This window comes from Pteropus vampyrus, unplaced genomic scaffold (genome assembly GCF_000151845.1).
Source record: "Pteropus vampyrus isolate Shadow unplaced genomic scaffold, Pvam_2.0 Scaffold28, whole genome shotgun sequence".
Classification (NCBI taxonomy): domain Eukaryota; kingdom Metazoa; phylum Chordata; class Mammalia; order Chiroptera; family Pteropodidae; genus Pteropus; species Pteropus vampyrus.
In genome coordinates, this window is record NW_011888809.1 from 7,098,893 (window position 1) to 7,107,456 (window position 8,564).

The 8,564-nt window shown below is 44.3% G+C and overlaps 1 protein-coding gene across 2 annotated transcripts in view; it reads right to left on the reverse strand.

Annotated features, from left to right (window-relative positions):
- Positions 1-4,650, reverse strand: part of KCNS3 (potassium voltage-gated channel modifier subfamily S member 3) — a 13,971-nt gene extending 9,321 nt beyond the window's left edge. Inside the window, exon 1 of one of the 2 annotated variants that reach the window (XM_011356593.1) lies at positions 4,456-4,650. The gene's annotated coding sequence lies outside the window, so the exon portion shown is untranslated. The remainder of the gene's footprint in view (positions 1-4,455) is intronic. The other variant, XM_023528496.1, reaches the window with a different exon arrangement.
- Between the last annotated feature and the right edge of the window lie 3,914 nt (positions 4,651-8,564).

Consider the following 8,564-nt stretch of genomic DNA (forward strand, 5'->3'; position numbering starts at 1 on the left):
AAAAAAAAAAGGATTTCAGCTCATGAAGAAGGAATGATAGAATTAAAATCTAAGAATTTTGCAACTCATAATGAAGTAATGGATTTAGGCACTGATCATAAATGGCCTCCAAAACCAGGATTAAACGCTGATGGGGAATTTTATAACAAGTAGGGCAGAGTAACAGAAGATCTGAACCCACTGAACAAGCCTGATGTGTCAAAAAGAGACAAGACATAATGTGCTTCCTGATGGAAGTGTATACACAATTCTGCAATATTTCAACCCTCCCCACCTCCCAAAAGGCTTGAATTTAATCTAGACTCTAGATCTACCAGCTGAAATCGAATAGAGATTTTTTTTTTAATGTTCAAGGGCACTGTAGAAATGCAATCAGTAAAATCCAGACTGTGGGAAACAATACAAGACAAATGACATGGACCAAATAAGTGGCTTATCAAGTAGATCCAATGTGTGGGCTTTGTATGCATCCTGATTCTAACTAGCCAAATGCTTAAAATAAAATGTGAAAATCAGGAACATTTGAACGCGAACTAAACACTTGGTAACAAAAAAGAATTATTGTTACTTTGTTCAACGTGCTAATGATATTACAATTATGCTCTCTAAAAAAATCATTATCTTTTGGAAATATGTACTAAAATTTTATGGATAAGATTATGCCAGCTTTGAAATTCACTTCAAAATCATCTGTGGAGGGCAGGGTGAGTGGGACAACACTGACCATGCAAGATGGCCATTAATTGATAACTGTTGCAGCTGCATCATGGGTACAGAAGAGTTTACTGTATTAATCTATTTTCGCACATGTTAAAATTCATCATCAAAATGTTTTCAGAAAAATTTACTGAGCGCCTTTTTGAACCATACACTATGGTAAGTGCTTTCATATACACTACTGTTCACTTAATTCCCAGAAATCGTGCAGTACCTGAACACTCCTAGGGATGAAGTATCACTGAATGAATGAATCATTTCCTTCAATTCTCCAACAGTCCTCCCATACTGCAAATAGGGAAAACGGAGGCTCAGAGTTTAGGCAACATTATCCAGTTTTTATGGGGCAGACTCTTTCTGCTATGCCTGAAACATGAGGATTTAATTTTTTTCCAAAAAACAGGATGAAGGAGGGACTGGCTAATCTTTCGATTTACATATTTTATGAATCTTCTTCAGTAAAGAATGCTATGCTCTTTTTGCTGCTGTGGATACAAAAGGCATTTGGCCACAGGGTACAAAAATCAACTACTATTTCCACTCTCTTCCTCACTGCATCAATCCCCCTACCTACTATCAACCCAGGTCACTCATGCTGAGAACATTATATACCGTATTTTCCCACCTTGTGCCTCTTGGTGTTTGTAAGATTGAAAAGAAAGACAAAGATGTCAAAAGTCCAAAATATTCACTGGCAGCTTCAAAAAAACTGCATCGATCCACTTCTAAGTGACACCCGTAAAGCCTTTTCAAAGCCATTAACCTCTTACCTCTCTCTTTGCTTCTTGCTCCCAAATTCGCTTGGAAAATACTCTCAAAACTGTCTTTTCAAGGCTGGCACATATGCACGCACACATGTGCACCAGTGGCTTTGACATGCATTTGCTTTGCTCAGAAAAGTATAACAGACAATGTCAGTGTTTTAATTGAGCAGAACCACCTTTTTAAATCAATTCCATAAATGTAAAAGAAAACATAGATTGCTTTTCCCTTCCCACTTGTCCAAAATCTACATTAGTCCTTTTATCAAAGAAAAAGGGGGGAGGGCGGCATTTTTCTGCATTGACACTGACATCTTTTGGAACATTCTTCTAAAGAAGCTATGTTTCATTCGATTTAATTTTTTAATCATTTATGTTTTTAAAAATGGTAAGTCATGCTAAATTCTATGTCTTGCCATGTCATGTAAGAATATTCCAAATAAAACCGAGCCAACATAAAAATAATTGAAAATCTAAACTCAATCCACACCCATGGATTGGCCTCCCTCCTCCCACCAGGCACCTTCCCCGGTGACGATCTCTTACAGCAAGCTCCTGGTGCATTGGCACAGGTAATGTGCAGGGGAAGCACATCAGTGATGAGCCAGAGAAGAGCAGAAAGTACGATGCAATGTCGATGGCATTGCATAGTCCACCCTGACTGTCGGTTTGGAAATGGAGATGCTAGTGGTCCTTGGTTTAGATGTTCACGAATCCGAGTGCTTTTACAGGAGCTAAAATAGTGTAATCCTGAGAAAGAAATAGCTGCTAATGAGACATCTAGAAGGGCATGCCCGGAGCCAGAGTGCAGAACACACAGAACCTCAAAGAGCCCTCTGGATCCGAGTCTTCGTTTCCAGGGATCGGCATCCCCTGAGCCATTCCTCCAGTAACCTTCCGAGTAGCTCAGCCCAGCCCAGTGAGGGAGCTTCACGTGTGAGTCCTACTGGCCAAAGAGATAGCAAAGAAACCCCCTCCTTCGTCTGCTCCACCACTGACCCGTTCTGACGGCACAGGCGCAGCTGACAACACGTCAAGGACGCAGGTCCGAGTAGTTCACTGGGGCCCCAAGTCACCCTAATTCAGAACATTAATAACCTAAACCCAACTTTTAAATGTTGAACTGAACGAAATGAATCCACCAGGTCCCCTTATCCACGCTGAACTAAAGAGAAAAGGCTAGGACTCCGAACGCTTGTGTTTGAGTTGCCACTTTCCAGCTACATGATCTTGGGTCATGACCCTTATAAGATGACAAACACAGCTTGATGGTAAATAGCAAATGCGAAAGTCTTTTGAAAGCACAAAGCAAAGACTCATGTGAAACTTATTCCAAAAATAAGAGACTGAGATAAAAGTACCTTTACCTCCCTCTTCCCGCCCCTACTCCACTCCTTTTCTTTCTCCCGCCACCAAGCACAGTCATACTAGAGTTGCATTCATTCCTTCTGGACCTCTATTTAGTGTGGCTACTCCTCTCTCAAAACTCCAGGGGTCCCTGTAATTCACACAGCTCATCATCTCCTCATCTCCAAGCTGAAGGCGGCTCAGAAGGCGGAGTGAGCCAAGTAGCCAAAAATCAGTCCTATTTGTAAAAAAAAAAAAAAAAGAAGAAGAAGAAGAAGAAAAGAAAAAACAAACAAAAAAATCACAGACAAAAAATTTTCAACCAGAAACAGGAAAAATGTGAACTTTGCCAGAAGAGGGGGGTCTTAACTCTGTGGTAGGGCACCTCATCACATCTCCATCACATGGAGGAACCCATATGCAAATAGGGAACCCACAGACAAATGGCTGTCATGGTGATACTCCAGTGTCCAAGGAGGGAGTTTGGGAGAAGTTGAATACACCTTGGCCAAATTAATAGTTCTCCCTCCCTGCCGCTCCCCCACCCCACTGACTTTCCCCCACAGACCTTCGGGTGTGCTTTCCTTGTAGCACCCACCACAAGATATCATGTGTTTACAGTTCTTCTGACCCCGACAAGTCTGACCATTGCTGTCACTAGACTCTAAGCATTTCCATAGATTACGTATTGTCATCTCCACAGCCACAGCTGCTGATGCTAACTGCTGCCCACAGTCTAGTGGAAGATGCGCCCTTTCATCTGGGAGAATTAACAAAGGAAGGCGAGAATGACGAAAACGAAGGTCAGACACCAGGGAGATCATTCTGGTGGTAAAACCTACTGGGCAGTTGGGGCAGTAGGTTTTTTTGTTAAAAAGGTAGCTTTTTAACAAAAGCTATCACTGTTTTTGTGAAAGAGTTAGCAGAATGATCTAGAACAGGTGTGCCGAAGTGAGATGCTTCCAGTGGCAAACAAGTCATTTAAACAAATGGAGGGGGCTGGTTGGGGACTGGTGAACCATCCACACTTGTCTAAGAGGCGGAGGCTACTCGACACCACACTTCCCCGTGGGAACGGAGGGCCAGTGTAGATGTACATTTCAGTGTTCCAGGAGAACCAGAAAATTTCGGGGTTCTTGTAGAATATCTCAAGTTTAATTGGACTTAATTTCAACATTATGTGGCTCAAACAAAAATGTGTCTCTAGGCCAGGTACTTCCGCTAAGCCCTCAGTCTGTGACCTGAGCCAGATTCTTACCCACCTCAGCTCCACAGAACGGATTTTAAGCCAGACTGACTCAAATGGACAGAATGAAATCTTGTCACAAAAACAGCAGTGTTTCTGCCTCAAATCTGAACTACAAATGTCAAAAGAGGGGCTGGGCAATGAGAACTGCAGAGCCTTCCAAAGATGGTCTGCTGTGTCCCCCAGAATGACCTCCACCTACTCCTCCAGGCTGACACTCTCTCTCCCCCTTCGGTCGTCTGCCCCAACTGCCCAGTAGATTTTACCACCAGAACGATCTCCCTGATGACTGACCTTCGTGTCTGTCACTACACTGTAGGATTCATTCTCCCCTTCCTTTGACAAATGATGGTGCCAAAGAAAATGTCAGAGAGGAACTCTTACCCTCGTGGTGTTGATGTAACACACTCTGCCGTCATCCTGCTCGGCGGAACGTCCATCATCATCCAAGAAGCTCCGCCTTTCTGCCCCCGCTGGAATGTGTGGTCCGCATGGGCATTTAGTGGCCAAAAGGAAGAGAAATACTATGCTGTACGAAGCAATCGCTGGGAATCAATCTCACCTGCAGGAGAAAGCACGAGACAAGTTGTAACTCCAAGTAGAAACACACCCAAGACGTCCAATCTCCAAGTCGGCACAAGAGCACTTTACTGATCCTCCCCGTATCTTAGACCCCATCCAGCTCAGGGAGGGGCTGGTCTTTCCCCCCCATGGAACCATCGCTCCCACTGGACACGCGGATTGAGAGACATTGTCACGAAGCCGCAGGATTTACAATCGCTCTCAGGCCCAAGGACTCTCAGATCTTGACTGTAGTGGACGCTTGGGGCATCTCCACTGAAGCCAACAAAACATCCAGAGATAAACCGAGGCACACGGATGAGCACTGCAGTCATTCACCTCCCACAGTTTCTTTCAGGAGCTTTGCCCTCCCACCTAATTCATCAAGGATATACTCATAAATCTCCAATGAATACATTTTAATCCATCCCAGAGACCAAGTTCTGCGTGCGCCCGCCCTAATAGAATTAACACTGCTGCTCTAATTTAAAATCGATAGGTTTCAAAGGCTGGCCGAATTCGATTTTGCTTTATTTGTTCATTGCTATATTTCACAGATGAGAAATGACTCTATGGGCTGGATCTGAGTCCTCTGGTTAATGAAGGTGTGTGGGGGCGGGGGGGTTGTATATAGAGGGAGAATTTAGTTTGTATCAAAAACAAATAGAAGGACAAATTTCAATTCTCTCTCTGAATAAAATAAAGGAAGCGAAAAAATTCAATTCCCAACAAGGTAAGCCTTACCTCATGTCGACGCATTCCCAAAGCTTTCTACTAGTCTCTAAGCATCCATCCATTGATTTTCATGTTTTCCAATCAATGCCAGGTCCAAAGGAGTAGAGTTTCGGGAGGGAAAAGAAAAGATTGATTCTGAGCTTCTGAAAGAAAATGAAAGAAGTGCCTCTGGCTCTGTCAGCCACTAGGCAAGGTTCATTCTAGATTACGATCTGCAGAGCATGATGCCAGAGGCAGGGGGGTTAAGAACGAGACTGGTGCCTGCTGCCCCTCTCCACTGATGTGCGGGGGCCACAGATCCAAAACCAAATATTAAACAAGTAACTGGTGTCCGTCCTACCAGCATCAAGGAATGGAGAGGGACAGCCGGTGCCAACGAACAATGGGCAGAGCCATCCTTCAGTGATTTTCTACCTCCAATAGAGTTGATAAGGAGAAATGTTCCAGAAAAAAATTACCTCTCCATCCAAACTGAACTTCTGAGATAAAATTCTTGGCAGAAGAGTTAGAGAAATCTCAACAGGGCTAAAGAGAATCACTTCAGGAGCTAAAATCCTCCTCCCCCACTTCCTCCTGCGAGGCCTCCCGGCCGTACGCCACTGGGTCAGCCTCAGGTGTCTGTGCTCCAGCCAAACGAAGACACACTACTGCACCTTTTTAAAGGATGCAGCACACACGTGTAGTCTTCCTTTCCCTGTCAGATGTTTTCCCAAATGTAGCACATTCCAAGGGAAGGTAAGACTAATCTGGCTGGGAGAGAATTAATTAACTGCAAATAGCTTTGATATGACTATATTAATTACCAAAACAAAAAGTGAACAAGTACTTAGGCTGTTCAGCACATCTAGAAGACACCCAAGCACTGCTGGGCACCGGCAGACCACAGAGGACCGGGCTGGCCCAGGGACAGGCTTCAAGGTTAGCCAGGTGTATCTGCTTTACAGAAACGGGTAGCTAGTGGGCCCTCCGTCAACATCCGATGGATGAATAACACCCCAGGCCGTCCCTTTCTCTCTCCCTCCACCAGAACGCAGAATTCTTATGCCTCGCCTCATTTCCATCACCATGTTTCCTGTCCAAAATACTGGATTTGGGAGGGAAAATGTAATACTAGTCAATCTCTCTAGGTGTGAATTTATGTCACTTTACATCTCCTTAGGGCGTTCACATTCTAAATGTGACCTCTGCACAGAAAATAACTAGCTTTTTCTGAGTCCCTACAACATGCCAGGAACCTTCCCTTCTCTGTCCTCAACCGCTATAAGTAGTAAACGTTGTTATTCCCATTTTGTAGCTGGGACTTCAAGGCTCAGAGACGATACCTGCCTCAAGTCCCACATCTAATAAGTGTCAGGGCCAGGATTCCAATGCAGGTAGATCTGCCTGATTTCAATTTGCGTAGAAAATCAAGATCCATTTTTAGTTGTTGGGGACAGTTAAGGAAGGATTGGGGGAGGTGGGCAGAACATGGCCCAAACTGGCAGGCTTTGGAGAAGAAAAATGTGCACATCCACTAGAGCCTCCCCTTGCTGCTTCCAAACCCCAGTAAATGTTTCTATTTCTCTGTGTTCCTACCTCTCCTATGAGTGTGTGACTGTTCAGAAGAAGACGGTATCATTTGTGACTTAGCATTTAAACAGATTTCTGACTTTGCTGAGTGATTCAGCAGGATCCTGGCAAAACACATCAAGTTCACCCAAGTGTTGCTAGTCCCTGTAGAATTCTTCTCTTCGCAAATAAAAAGGGAAACTCTGCACCATTCTTGCATGGCTATATTTCCTGGTGGGTTGATGACAGCATCCCAAACGTACAAAATGACTGCCTCCATTATTGAAAGGGAAAAGGTGAAGATAAGGTGACATGTTGGACTCTTTCATCGTCCAGACACCTGACATCCAATCTTGGAATAGAATGAGGACTATCAAATGGAAAGGCAGAGTACACAGGAGTGATAATGACCCTGTACCCTTCTCCCAGGACTCAGAATCACAAGAATAAGGTTGTTCTCCAAAAGTTAAAACTACATAATCGGCGCCTGAGAGATCAAAGCTGACAGTGCAAGTGACATTATAGCACAGGTATGTGTCCTCTTATGCTTGCATAGAATCTTTAGTGGACCAGTCATCGCTCTGCACACATTCTTCTGAAATGTTGTCACCTCAGTGCCACCCAGTAGACTGAGAAAACAGCCAGTTAGGTAGAGTGTCCTAATATCAATCTTCGCATTATTTATCCCTGTTACACGATGGTGTTTAACACGTTTTTATTGAACCAATTCCTCTCCCCCAAGCCAACCAGACTAAAGAGTAAATTAATTAAAAGAATCAATAAGGATAATGAAAGGCAGCCGGTCAGCAAAGGAAGCAAAGGAGACAACATCAAAGTTGGTTCCCAAGACACATCCCAGCACTTTCTACAAGAGACTCTTATCCTGAAGATGCAGCATCTCCAACCCTGATGAGATTCATTGTGAGTGGAGCGTTGAGTGTCCAGGCCTCAGAGCTTCAGGCAGCATTAGATACCCTAACTCTGGCCTCTTGTTCTGATCCAAGGTCCCCAAAGCACCTCCTGGAAATTTCAGTTCCCTGGCACCTTGCCAACAAGGAGCATACGAGCTATGCAGCCAACACAGGTGTCCACTCTGTCTACTAGTTCTATTGATTAGTGGAACTTAACAAGGCAAGAAGGTTCATCACTTAGTTTCCTGTGAGTTTCTATGCCAGTCAACCTCCTAGAGTCTGATCGGTTCTGGGACACTGGAAAGTGAGTTTGCGAAGACCGTGGCCTGTGATAAGCTTACCAGGTAAATGACACCTCTGAGCACCCTCCCGGAAGCCAGCCGGCTTCCCTGGAGACATCTTGAACTTGCAAACTTCGACATTTTGAGGCCAGAGAATTCTTTTTGTGTGGTGGGGAGGAGCTACCTTATTTATGCACTATGAGATATTTAGCAGCATCCCTGGTCTCTGCCCACTAGATGCCAGTAGCATGTCTCCTCCCCTCCTCCAAAGGCTCTGATAACCAAAAGTGCCTCCAGATATTGCCAAATGTCCCCAGGAGGGCAAAATCATCCCTAGCTGTAAACCACTGCTCTAAAGTGAAAAGACTGCAGACACCTTTTAGAAGCCTTAAGTTCAGAACGCTCAGAGCAACAGACCGTACTAATACTTCATCTGCTGACAGGAGCTGGGGATAGT